This window comes from Dendrobates tinctorius, unplaced genomic scaffold, assembly GCF_039654945.1.
Source record: "Dendrobates tinctorius isolate UK_male_01 unplaced genomic scaffold, ASM3965494v1 ptg000216l, whole genome shotgun sequence".
NCBI classification, from domain to species: domain Eukaryota; kingdom Metazoa; phylum Chordata; class Amphibia; order Anura; family Dendrobatidae; genus Dendrobates; species Dendrobates tinctorius.
Genome location: NW_027361883.1, coordinates 2,236,125 through 2,250,395, shown reverse-complemented (window position 1 = coordinate 2,250,395; position 14,271 = coordinate 2,236,125). Strand labels below are relative to the sequence as shown.

At 45.7% G+C, this 14,271-nt stretch overlaps 1 long non-coding RNA gene across 1 annotated transcript; it reads right to left on the bottom strand.

The window, feature by feature from the left end:
- Window positions 1-936: 936 nt before the first annotated feature.
- Window positions 937-8,612, bottom strand: LOC141058857 (uncharacterized). The gene is made up of 3 exons (XR_012222336.1): window positions 8,551-8,612; window positions 1,123-1,415; window positions 937-1,042 (listed from the first exon to the last, which is right to left on the bottom strand). It is a non-coding gene; the product is annotated as an uncharacterized lncRNA (long non-coding RNA).
- Window positions 8,613-14,271: the final 5,659 nt, after the last annotated feature.

Below are 14,271 nucleotides of genomic sequence, written 5' to 3'. Positions count from 1 at the left end.
CGTAAACTATTAGTCATGGAAAGCACCAGAACATCAACGACAGGGGAATTACTAGACAATAAAACGAGATTATGAAATAATTGGAACACAATAAAAAAGAGCTGTGCTAATTACTACAAAACTGAAATAAAAAGTCCCAATAAGTCCAAAATATTACACATGTGAAGCCTATATATCAATTTTCTTTGCAGCTGGTCCAGTGTTGGAGCATAAAGTCTACCAAGATCTCTGCAGTAGACAAAATTAAAAAAATAAGGTGATGCATTCACTAGATAAAAACGTGGACCCTAACTTATTATTAAGACTGACATTTCGCATGCTGGAAATGACGGGTGTGCAGGAGGAGTAAGTGGTGTTGAATTTGTTAAGCGTTGATCGCCACTTAATGGATTTGTAGCATCACATCAGTGTGCCCCGCCAGAAATTATACTCCGTGGCAAAAAGACCATTCGCACAGCCGTTAATGAAGGTGCACAAGTAGGTTCCCAAACCCTTAGATATTGTAAAGATTACTTGGCCCCATAAAGTGGTTGAAGTGAAGAAAATTTAATGTGATCCAAAATACATACAGTAGTCAAAAATGTTTCAGTCATCAAGACCTTCATCAGTGTATTACAAACAAAAATAATAGTAATAAACATGAACAACACGAAAGTATATACAGTACGGATACAAAACAGAAGGAGGTCAAGATTACAGTATATGAGATAGTCCAGTAGACATAACCTACATCAATGCTCTGTCAAGGCTTACATATAGAGATAGCACAGCAATATACAGTTGGACCAGTTCTAATAAGGAAAAATAAAAAACGAAATATTTTGATAAGTAGTAAGACTGTAACCCACCTGTATGGTACAGTAGATAACCGTGAGAAACTCACATCCCTGAGAATAATGCGCGTGGTCAGACTAGAGTGAGATTATATGAGTAGTGGCAAGCTGTAAAAGGTGGACACGTAACACCTACCAGTCAGAACACCTACCAGTCAGAGAGGTATATCGGGTATGGTGGTTTGACAGTAGCCACAAGGCTGGCTTATCTAAGAGAGATATATGGAATAGCCGCAATCAATATCATTTAGGTACGGTCAACAAAGGTGATTCCAGGTATATAACTTACCAGAAACTGTAAACTGAGAGGTGTCCTGGACGTGGTATCCACCGCTTGTCAAACAGGTACAGGTGACGCGCTCTGCAGTCTAGTTATAGGCGATGGCGCGTTATGCAATGTGTGTACTATCGTGAGGCCAGAAATGACAGAATGGGTAGTGACGTGTGCATGTCAAATACCGGAAATAGCGGTATAATGCGTTTCCATCGTGCCGGAACTAGAATAGTATGCGTTCCAGGTGTGCTCAAGCTTGGTCCGGAAGAGAAGTAGTCATGGAAGGAGAGTGCTCAGTATAGGCGATTCTGTAAAAGAGACAAAGGTGTCAATGATCTGGCACAGTATTGATAACAGCATTGTCTAATCCATGTTGTCTAAAAAAGTGAATATGCAATCATGTTATACATCAGAGGTAGACGTGTAATATAAACATCAAGCCATTAATAAAATTGATATCATATGAATGACAGCAAGTCATAATACCTGTTAAGGCCCCATAGAATCATAGAATCATAGAATCATAGAATCGTAGAGTTGGAAGGGACCTCCTGGGCCATCTGGTCCAACCCCCTGCTCAAAGCAGGATTCGCTAAATCATCCCAGTCAGATGTCTGTCCAGCCTCTGTTTGAAGACTTCCATTGAAGGAGAACTCACCACTTCTTGTGGCAGCCTGTTCCACTCATTGATCACTCTAACTGTCAAAAAGTTTTTTCTAATATCTAATCTGTGTCTCCTCCCATTCAGTTTCATCCCATTGCTTCTAGTCTTTCCTTGTGCAAATGAGAATAAAGTTGATCCTTCTACAATGTGACAGCCCTTTAGATATTTGTAGACAGCTATTAAGTCTCCTCTCAGTCTTCTCTTTTGCAAACTAAACATTCCCAAATCCTGCAACCTTTCCTCATAAGACAGGGTTTGCAGACCGGTCACCATTCTGGTCGCTCTTTTCTGAACTTGCTCCAGTTTGTTGATGTCTTTTTTAAAATGTGGTGCCCAAAACTGGACACAATATTCCAGATGAGGTCTGACCAAAGAGGAGTAGAGGGAAATAATGACTTCACGTGATCTAGACTGTATGCTTCTGTTAATACATCCTAGAATTGCATTTGCCTTTTTTGCTGCTGCATCACACTGTTGACTCATATTCAGTCTGTGATCTATTAGTATACCCAAGTCTTTTTCACATGTGCTGTCACTTAGCCCTATTCCTCCCATTCTATATATGTTTTTTCCATTTTTATTGCCCAGATGTAGTACTTTGCATTTCTCCCTGTTAAAAACCATTCTGTTAGTTGCTGCCCACTTCTCCAGTTTATTTAAATCTTTTTGAATCCTCTCTCTCTCTTCTCTAGTATTAGCTATCCCTCCTAGCTTTGTGTCATCAGCAAATTTAATCAGTTTACCCTCAATTCCTTCATCTAAATCGTTGATAAAGATGTTGAACAATACAGGGCCCAGGACAGAGCCCTGTGGTACCCCACTTGAGACATTCTTCCAACTGGATGTGCAGCCATTTACGACCACTCTTTGGGTCCGATCACTAAGCCAGTTATGAATCCACCTAACAGTTGCCTTGTCCATTCCATACTTAATCATTTTTTCAATAAGGATTGTATGAGAGACTTTGTCAAATGCTTTGCTGAAGTCAAGATATACTATATCTACAGCATTTCCTTGATCCACCCAATCAGTGATACCGTCATAGAAGGAAATTAAGTTAGTCTGACATGACTTATTAGTTACAAACCCATGCTGACTCTGTTTAATCACTTCATTCTTATCCAGGTATTGACATACATGTTGTTTAATAATTTGTTCAAAGATCTTTCCTGGTATAGAAATCAGACTCACCGGCCTATAGTTACCTGGGTCCACCTTCTTCCCCTTTTTGAAGATAGGAACAACATTTGCTCTTCTCCAGTCTTCTGGCACTTCTCCTGTTCTCCAAGAATTTTCAAAGATTATAGAGAGGGGTTCAAAAATTTCTTCTGCTATCTCCTTCAGTACTCTGGGGTGTAATTCATCTGGACCTGGAGACTTGAATTCATTTAGGCTAGCTAAGTGTTTCCTCACTATCTTTCTGTTTATAGATATCCTGGATTCTTCTATTCCCTTAATAGGACAGTGAATAACAGTTGATGTTACATTTCCTTTCTGAGAGAAAACAGATGCAAAATAGGAATTTAAAAGTTCAGCCTTCTCAACATCCTGTCTTACCATTTCATCATTTTCATCCTGTAAAAATCCTATAGCATCTTTGACTTTTCTTTTACTTTTGACATATCCCCAAAATCCTTTATTATTGCTTTTGACATCTCTTGCAAGCCTCAATTCATTTTCAGCTTTAGCTAATCTGATTTGTGCCCTGCAGGTTCTGCAGACAGCATTATATTCTTCTTTAGATATGCCTCCCTCTTTCCATTTTATAAACATTTTTTTCTTCCTTTTTAGCATGTGCTTAAGTTCTGTGTTCATCCATCCTGGTTTCCTTAACTGCTTCCTATTCTTCCCTCTTTTCGGAATTGTTAACAACTGTGCTTTGAGAATTTCATTTTTCAAGATTTCCCATCCTTCCTGGACATTTTTGTCTTTAAGGATATCCAGCCATTGGATCCCTCCAATTCTCTTTCTGAATCCCTTAAAATCTGCCTTTCTGAAATCTAACCTTGATGTCTGAGTCTTCACAGGTCTTCCGCCTCTAGTTATCCAAAATTCTAAAATAGCATGGTCGCTACCTCCTAGGGTCCCAGCCACTTTTACCTCCTCAACCATTTCCTCCCTGTTTATAAGGATTAGATCCAAGGTAGCAGTTCCCCTTGTTTTCTCCCTTACCTTTTGGAAGATAAAGTTGTCAGCAAGAGAGGATAAGAATTTCCTTGACCTGTTAGTTTTGCCTGAGAGAGATTCCCAACAAATGTCTGGATAGTTGAAATCTCCCATGACAACTATGTCATATTTTTTGGAGAACTTGGCCATTTGATGCATAAAGAGTTCATCCATAGCTTCAGCTTGCACAGGCGGCCTGTAGTAAATGCCTACAATGGTGTCCTTTCCATTGTTCTGTCCTTGTATTCTTACCCAAACAGTTTCCACAGAACTCCCAGTCTCTGAAGCTTCAATCTCTGTGCAGATATACGCGTTTCTAACATACAATGCGACACCCCCTCCTCGTTTATCAAGTCTGTTTCTTGCAAATAAGTTGTATCCTTCTAGTCTTGTATTCCAATCATGTGTATTGTCCCACCAAGTTTCAGTGATTCCAATGACATCATATTTCTTTTCCTGTGTTAGTAGTTCCAATTCTCCTTGTTTGTTGCCCATGCTTTGTGCATTAGTATAGAAACATTTTAGTTTGTGATTGGTTTCTCTTTCTCCAATATTTTTATTAATTAGATTCTTTCGTCTTTGTTCTTCCTTTCCACTTCTAATAGCAGAGTTCTCAATAGCATTTGTCAGGTGTATGGCTTTTTCTGGTCTTTTGCTTCCCTTCCCATGTTGTTCTAGTTTAAAGCTCTCCTTACAAGTGTAGCAAGGCGACTTCCAAATACATGTTTTCCAGTCTTCGTAAGGTGCACCCCATCTCTAGCAAGTAGTCCATCGTATAAGTAGTTCACTCCGTGATCCAGAAATCCATATCGTTGCTGACGGCACCATCGACGTAGCCAGTTGTTCACCTGCAGAATCTTATTCCACCTCCTTGTTCCATGGCCATCCACTGGGAGGATGGAAGAGAAGACCACCTGCGCTCCCAGTTCTTTCACTTTCTTGCCTAAGTCTTCAAAGTCTCTGCAGATGGTTTCCAGGTCGTTTCTTGCGGTGTCATTTGTCCCCACATGTAGTAGCAGGAATGGGTAGTCATCTGTAGGTCTGAAGAGTCCTGATATCCTGTCAGACACATCTTTAATTTTTGCACCTGGAAGACAGCACATTTCTCTTGAAGTTATATCCGGTCTGCAGATAGCGGCCTCTGCTCCTCTCAACAGGGAATCCCCCATGACCACCACTCTCCGTTTCTTCTTCACAACATTTTTCTTTCTCCATCCAGGAGGATTCTGAGGGCGTACAAGGTTGCTGCTTGTTGGCAAAGTCTTCTCCTGATGTATTTCTTCATCGTTTTCCTGCGTGAGAGCCTGGTACTGGTTCCTGAGCAGTATGGGTGCTGACTGCCTCCTGATCCTCCTGCTTCTCTGGGTCACATGTCTCCATTCCTCTGTTTCTTCAGGTGCACTTCGAATTTCTTCTCTTTCTGTAACATGAAGAGATAATTCTGCTCTGTCCAAGAACTCTTCACCTTCCTTAATGATCTTCAACGTAGCTAACCTCTCTTCGAGATTTTGCAACTTTTCCTCCAACAGGGACACAAGCTTGCATTTGTGGCATGTGAAGTTTGGCTTTTCCACTGGTAAGTCTGTGAACATGTAGCAAGAAATGCAGCTCACCAAATGGCTCCTGGCCTCTTCCATCTTGAGATTTCTTAAAAACGATGAAAGATGAGCCAAAATTCGCACGCCGATAGGCGCGCGGTTTTTCCGATTTCCTCTTTTCAGCTGCAACGGCCAAAACCCAGTGATCGTTGAGCTCGCGGAGACTCTTCACTTATCCCAGAAGGCACTGGGAATATGCAAATGATCTCCTCAAGACTCTTCCCCTGGTTTTCCGATTTCCTCTTTTCAGCTGCAACGGCCAAAACCCAGTGATCGTTGAGCTCGCGGAGACTCTTCACTTATCCCAGAAGGCACTGGGAATATGCAAATGATCTCCTCAAGACTCTTCCCATGGTGTCAGTGTGTTCAATTCATGGATCCAATATGCTTCCCTACGCTTTAGTACATTGACACGATCCCCACCTCGACGGGAGGGGGTGAAATATGTTCAATAATTTGAAATTTCAATTGTGCAACGCTGTGGCCCTGAGAAACGAAACCTCTGATGTATAACATGTTTGGCTTGGATACCAAAACATTATCTGAACTCGAACCCAGACCCCCTACAGATTAATGGAGGGCCCGAACATCTGTTGTTTCCCACACAGTCATCTGCGTGATAGCACAGGAAACATGGGCTCTGATCTGTGGTACGATCGTTACCGCCGGTCAGAGCACCGCTGTTCCCATACTGTCTGATGACAGCATGTGAGCCAGCTGCTGTGACCAGCAGTAAAAAATGTTGCCTTTGGTAGAAGGTGTTGGCTGATAAGAGTACTACTCTCATCATCCTACACCTGCTCTTGCTGATAGCAGTGAGAGCAGGTGAGGCTGATGAGTGTGATCATCAGCCAGTACCTGTTCAATAAATAAATCCATTTTTTAAAAAATGGATTGGGTTCCCCTTTATTTTGATAAACAGCACACGTAAAGGTGCAACCCCCAGCTGTCCGTTTTATATTGGCTGGTTATCAAAAATAGATGGGTCCCCATTCTATATTTTTTTGATAATTTAAATAAATAATTAAAAAACATCTTGAGGTCCGCCCATTTTTGACAACCAGCACACTAGGCGTTGAGCTGACGCTTGTGTACGCTGCTGCAGCACTGCCAGAGAGGTGGAAGCTGTAGCCAATTTGCATAAATGGGCGCTGTCGTGGTGTACCTCAACCACAATCGCTGGCATATCTGGGTATGTTTTCAGAAACTGCTGAACTACCAAGTTGATTGAGCACATGTGCCAAGCATCACAGCCACCACCAGGCTGCACCCATTATCACACACGACCATGCATGGTTGGAGGTTCATCAGCAAAAAACACAGGTGTGTTAGGTCTGTTACTCCTTTAAGTAACTGCCGCGGTGCGCAGTTTGTCTCCTAGACAAATTCGCTGCTGCAGAGCTTCAAGCCTCACACAGGGAGAAAAAGAAGCTACTGACCGAATTCTGAGGGACGGCTGTCACCATGAGTTGGCAGAAATTTTCCACGTCTACCAGCCTAAGTGACATTTCCACAGCAGGCAGCCTGGAAATGTCACAAATATAAAGATATGGGCTGAAAAGCCCTAGCCAGCTCACCAAGCAAACAGCCGGAGCACGGAACCTCGTCTGGACTTCAGCGAAGCATTGATTGAAGAAAAAAAAGGGATCATTCCAGCTACTAAAAAACTTGCTTTATTGAAGAAAATTTAAAATAACAGCATGTCGGCTTTCTCCTCTCCAGCAAAGGATACGCTGGGGGGCACTAGAAAGAGCTACGCGTTTCGATCCACTAAGGATCTTTTTCACAGCTGTAGATTGATGGAGTAACACAAATCTTATACACATCTGGAAAAGTGCCTGTTTAGCATTTGGGCCTGTGGGTGGCTGGGAAGTTTCCTTTTTGTTCCATGGCCTGTGGTAGGGACAGCTGAACACTGTGCTGGGACAAGGATTTGGAATTCACTGATGATGGTAAGTGAGAATGTGCATGGATATGTGCAGGACAGGAGGTATCTGCATCAGTGTTTTGGACAGGGGATTGAGAAGCACCTAGCACAGGGGAAGAGGCATTCAGCCCTCCGAGTTGGGTGCTTAGATGATATGTGCCTGATCATGCTGGTGGTCGTCGGGTTCTTAGTGGTCAGACCCTACTGATCTTGGCATGGCACAAGTTGTAAATGGCCATTTTGTTAGTCTCAGAACTCTCTTTAAAAAGTCTCAAACTGAGAAACACCTAACTCTTTGAGGGAGACATACATGAGTGCCAGTACCCTGTGCAACAGTTTCCCACCTTGTCCCTCTGGTCACCCCACTTCCTCATCCTGTCTGTTTTGGTGCTGCTGATCTCTCCACTTTAGCACTGCTGGCCTCATGCTGCATGCCAACTACCCAGATTAGGTCGGTGACTTTGTCATCCACCACCTTGTCTTCCAACAGCACACCATGGTCCTCCTGACTTTGTGACTCATCATGTTGAGAGGAAGGAGGATCAGGGTCAAGATTTAGTTCTCCAGACTTAGGCTGGTGAGACTGGACCATGTGGATGACTGGGTGGTCCTGCCAAGCCTGCTGGAAACATTATCTGCTATCCTTCTGACTGGTCTGACTTCAGAAGAGGTGTACCTTGCCTCCTTGCAAAGTGGTACAGTAACCTATGCGTCATGGCTAGTCATGTTTCTTGTGCTTCAGCAACAGGCGTAGTCACACCTACCAGGCCCGGATTGGTAATATGCCCAACCGGGCATTTTCCCGCTGGGCCGCTGTCATGTAGGCCGCTGTCATGTGGGCCGCTGGCGGCAGTGCCCGCTCATCTGGCCGCTCGTCAGCTGATGCGGCCACTGGACTGGCTGTTGTTCCTGCCGCCGGCCCTCTGTGGGCATGGCAGTTATAGTTTCCAACCCTCCGGGGATTTTTCTATCCCGCACTGCAGGGAGATAAGCATCCACACCCCCCCCACGCACCCCATCCTCGCCCCCCCCACGCACCCCATCCTCGCCCTAGCCTAGCATGAGACCGCCCCCCTGCAGCCACTCACAGCGTTGCTTGCCTGCTCTCTTCTCTGTACACAGGACCTGTGGTGAGGTCACAGGAGGGGAGGAGTCAGGGGGGTCACATGATCAGGAGCCTTTGTCCAGACCCCTGATCATGTGACCACTGACTCCGTCCCTCCTGTGACCTCATCACAGGTCCTGTGCGCATATCCCTGCCTCTTGGTGTCTGCAGGACTCTGCTATGCTGGTTGTCATGGTGCTGGATGACGGAAGTATGTGTGGGGTCAGGAGGGGTTTACAGGGTAGATGTAGCAGAGCTGTGTGTGTACGAGGTGTACGGATCGGAGCCGTGTGCACGAGGTGTACGGAGCGGAGCCAAGTGTGTGCGGGGTGTACAGAGCAGAGCCGTGTGTGTACAAGGTGTACGGAGCGGAGCCGTGTGTGTACGAGGTGTACGGAGCGGAGCCGTGTGTGTACGAGGTGTACGGTGCGGAGCCGTGTGTGTACGAGGTGTACGGAGCGGAGCCGTGTGTGTACGAGGTGTACGGAGCGGAGCCGTGTGTGTACGAGGTGTACGGAGCGGAGCCGTGTGTGTACGAGGTGTACGGAGCGGAGCCGTGTGTGTACGAGGTGTACGGAGCGGAGCCGTGTGTGTACGAGGTGTACGGAGCGGAGCCGTGTGTGTACAAGGTGTACGGTGCGGAGCCGTGTTTGTACGAGGTGTACGGAGCGGAGCCGTGTGTGTACGAGGTGTACGGAGCGGAGCCGTGTGTGTACGAGGTGTACGGAGCGGAGCCGTGTGTGTACGAGGTGTACGGAGCGGAGCCGTGTGTGTACCAGGTGTACGGAGCGGAGCCGTGTGTGTACGAGGTGTACGGTGCGGAGCCGTGTGTGTACGAGGTGTACGGAGCGGAGCCGTGTGTGTACGAGGTGTACGGAGCGGAGCCGTGTGTGTATGAGGTGTACGGAGCGGAGCCGTGTGTGTACGAGGTGTACGGAGGAGAGCCGTGTGTGTATGAGGTGTACAGAGTGGAGCAGTGTGTACGAGGTGTACGGAGAGGAGTCTTGTGTGCACGAGGGGTACGGAACGGAGCTGGATGTGTACGAGGTGTACGGAGCAGAGCCGCGTGTATGAGGTGTACAGAGAGGAGCCATGTGTGTATGAGGTGTACGGAGCAGAGCCGGATGTGCACGAGGTATACGGAGCGGAGCCGTGTGTGTACGAGGTGTACAGAGCAGAGCCGTGTGTGTACAAGGTGTACGGAGCGGAGCCGTGTGTGTACGAGGTGTACGGAGCGGAGCCATGTGTGTACGAGGTGTACGGAGCGGAGCCGTGTGTGTACGAGGTGTACGGAGCGGAGCCGTGTGTGTACGAGGTGTACGGAGCGGAGCCGTGTGTGTACGAGGTGTACGGAGCGGAGCCGTGTGTACGAGGTGTACGGAGCGGAGCCGTGTGTGTACGAGGTGTACGGAGCGGAGCCATGTGTGTATGAGGTGTACGGAGTGGAGCAGTGTGCACAAGGTGTACGGAGCGGAGCGGTGTGTGTATGAGGTGTACGGAGAGGAGCCTTGTATGCACGAGGGGTACGGAACGGAGCCGGATGTGTACGAGGTGTACGGAGCGGAGCCGCGTGTACGAGGTGTACAGAGAGGAGCCATGTGTGTACGAGGTGTACGGAGCAGAGCCGGATGTGCACGAGGTGTACGGAGAGGAGCCAAGTGTGTATGAGGTGTATGAACGGAGCCGCGTGTATGAGGTGTACGGAGAGGAGCTGCATGTGCACGAGGTGTATGGAGTGGAGCCGGATGTGTATGTGGTGTACGGAGCGGAGCCGCGTGTATACGAGGTGTACGGAGCGGAGCCGCGTGTATACGAGGTGTACGGAGCGGCGTGAGTACGAGGTGTACGGAGCAGAGCCGGATGTGTACGGAGAGGAGCCGCGTATGTATGGGGTATACAGAGAGGAGCCATGTGTGTATGGGGTATACGAAGTGGAGCCATATGTGTACGGGATGTACGGAGCAGAGCCAAGTGTGTACGAAGCAAACAAAGCGGGCTTTTCCCACGGACACAGGAGTACACGGCAGAGCCCCGAGAAGCATTTTAAAACTCACACATGATGTTCCACCGGATGTCATGTGCTGGAAGCTGACCGGAAATGAGATAATTTCATGAGGAGATTGCGACGTAACTAGGAATGCTTCAGATCCATCACCATGTCCTCCAACAGCGAAGACAGCAGGATTGCCTTGGAATCGGGGATGCCGGCCATGTGAGCGGATCATGATATGTCCTGCATCGGGAGGCTCAGGTGGGCACTACAATGGGAGCCGGGCTGCTATAGTATCTTTATAGAATCTTTATTTCTTTCTCTCATTTTCTTTCTTTCTCTGTTCTTTCTTTCTCATTCTCTGTTCTGTCTTTCCCTCATTTTCTTTCTCTCTCTGTTCTTTCTTTCTCTCTCTAATCTTTCTTTTTTCTTTCTCTCTATCTCTGTTTTTTCTTTCCCCTCTTTCTTTCTTTTTCTTTCCTCTCTTTCTTTCTCTCTGTTCTTTCTTTCTTTTCTTTACTTCTTTCTCTCTCTCTGTCTCTTTCTGTTCTTTCTTTCTCTCCCCTCTTTCTTTCTCTCTCTGTTCTTTCTTCTTTCTCTTTCTGTTCTTTCTTTCTCTTTCGCTATCCTTTCTTTCTCTCTCTCTTTTCTTTTTTCTCTTTCTCTCTGTTTTCTCTCTTCCTTAGTGCCAGTCAGTGTGCCCATAATGCCAGCCACAGTGCCCTCAGTACCAGTCAGTGTGATCAGCAGTGCTAAATGGGTGCGGTTGGGCGTGGACATGGGTGTGACTAGTTGCAAAATGGATGTGGCCGGGGCGTGGCCTAAAATTTGCTGCTCGCCGCAGTCTTTGTCCCTCTTTACCTTCTTCAAAAGTTGGGAGGTATGATAGGAGCGGCCATGACCAGAGGGTCTGGTTACACAATGGATAGCAATTCTGCCAGGAATTCTGTCACTGTGCGTACAAAAGGGGACAGAGCTTTGGGAGGAGTACTGCAACTAAAAGCAATAAATAGGACTGAGCTGAAATACTGGGCACAGCTCTGACTACATGTTATATAGTCGTGTTAATCTCCTCTCACTTCTTGTAACCTACAAGTGTACAAAGATATTATATAGTCACCATGTGACCAGTGGGCCTGTGTAACTTCAAATGCCAGGGCTGAATTTTAGTCCCAGTCCAGCCCTGGCACCTACCCCACGTCCTTGGCATCTACATGAACCATCATCAACACTTCCACTTCCCCGTACCGTAACGCACATATACGCATTTTGCTAGGTCTCTTGAAACCAAATTTCTTAATAAAAGAAATAAATTGGTCGCCTGCAGCAATTAAAGCGTTATTTTGTGAGTTTACTTCATCGTAATGTAACAGAAAGAACACAAAAGTGTATGGATGACAATCAAATTCAATCCAGAAAAAATATTAATTTTTTTTAGTTTTATAGATAATAGAACTGTACCCAGGCGACTTTAATACTCTATGTCTGGGAAATGGAATCTTACAATATTTTTAAAAGCTGTCAGTTTTAGAGATCACAGAAATATTCACAGACCATGGAACACTGTATGTCTTAGATATTAAAGCCTATTTAATCATTAAAAGTTTTTTCTCAGTTTTAGAGATTACAGAAATATTTACAGGCCACATAACACTATTTGGTTGAGAAGTGGAAGTGTTATGAATGAGTCACCGAGGAGGAAAAACAAAAACAACTAAGCCACAGAAAACCAGAGAGGTTGGTAACTTAGCGGATTGCAGACCCCTGATCCTATCCACACAACTAGAAGTAGCCGTGGAGCGTACCTACGATGATCCTAGACTCCTCTTCACAGCCAGAGAACTAAATAAGCCTAAAGCAAGAAAAGGGGAAATCTAAACTGCCCCAGAGCAGACCCCAAAGCAATAGACAGCCCCCAAACATGTATTGTCGGTGAGACAAGATGAAAACACAAACACAGATAGAAAAATAGGCTGAGCAAATGATGGGGCCCACAATAACTAGAAAGGAAAGGAAAGGAAAGATGCTGTCTGCAATCACGCACTAAACCCTGTCAAAAAATGTCCAACACTTTCTGATAACAAATACCCTGAAGTCGCTAGACTTCAATTCCCTATATCAGCACTCTGGTATATTCTGAAGACAGAGCAAAAAGAGACCAATCTGATCGGGACAAAAAGCAAACTGGCATAAACAGAGACATAAGAATGGAAATTCAGCACAGCCTCCAGCAGGGGCTGGCTGACCACAAAAACTGAGTAAACCAGACCAAATCTCATGTGAAAAAATAACAGAGCACACTAAGCTTGAGAAGGCAGGAACAGAACTGGAAACCAGAACCTCAGGGCAGGAAAATCACCAGCACAAAATTAGGGAGTCGGCTGTCTTAAATCCAGTCAGAGACTCCTGATGTCCATCACAGTCCTCCTCCTCAAGTGGCAGGTCTCTGCCATTTAGATCAGCTTCATTACCTACTGTCACCACTAGAGGGAGCCCTGATGGAGAACTCACGACTCCTCTGTCAACACAGCCAGCTCCACCACCCTCACCAGAAGCCAGAGGCTTCAAGGCAAGAAATAATTTGCAATTATTCTTAAAATTCAAAAATTTAGACCTATCCCCAGAAAACACATCAGGAGTAGGGATTTTTGGTTCAACAGCATGTGATTGAGCGAGATAGGCGGAAATTCCCCACACTTCAGCAGCGAGCTGCTCCACACGATCAGACAATTGCTTAATCTCCATTAAGGAAAAAATCCTCCTACGGCCCCAGAGAAAAAGAGGAAAAAATACATATAAAAAAAAAAATTCTGACACTTTTTTTTTTTCTCCTGCTTTTGAGTACCCTAGAATCTGCGGTATGGCTGGTGATTCTGTTATGAATGAGTCACCAAGGAGGAAAAACAAAAACAAGCTAAGCCACAGAAAACCAGAGAGGTTGGTAACTAAGCGGATTGCAGACCCCTGATCCTATCCACACAACTAGCAGTAGCCGTGGAGCGTACCTACGATGATCCTAGACGCCTCGTCACAGCCAGAGAACTAAATAAGCCTAAAGCAAGAAAAGGGGAAATCTAAACTGCCCCACAGCAGACCCCAAAGCAATAGACAGCCCCCAAACATGTATTGTTGGTGAGACAAGATGAAAACAGAAACACAGATAGAAAAATAGGCTGAGCAAACAATGGGGCCCACACTAACTAGAAAGGAAAGGAAAGGAAAGATGCTGTCTGCAATCACGCACAAAACCCTGCCAAAAAATGTCCAACACTTTCTGATAACAAAAATCCTGAAGTCGCTAGACTTCAATTCCCTATATCAGCACTCTGGTATATTCTGAAGACAGAGCATAAAGAGACCAATCTGATCAGGGACAAAAAGCAAACTGGCATAAACAGAGACATAAGAATGGAAATTCAGTACAGCCTCCAGCAGGGGCTGGCTGACCACAAAAACTGAGTAAACCAGACCAAATTTCATGTGAAAAAATAACAGAGCACACTAAGCTTGAGAAGGCAGGAACAGAACTGGAAACCAGAACCTCAGGGCAGGAAAATCACCAGCACAAAATTAGGGAGTCGGCTGTCTTAAATCCAGTCACAGACTCCTGATGTCCACTCACAGTCCTCCTCCTCAAGTGGCAGGTCTCCACCATTTAGATCAGCTTCATTACCTACTGTCACCACTAGAGGGAGCCCCGATGGAGAACTCACG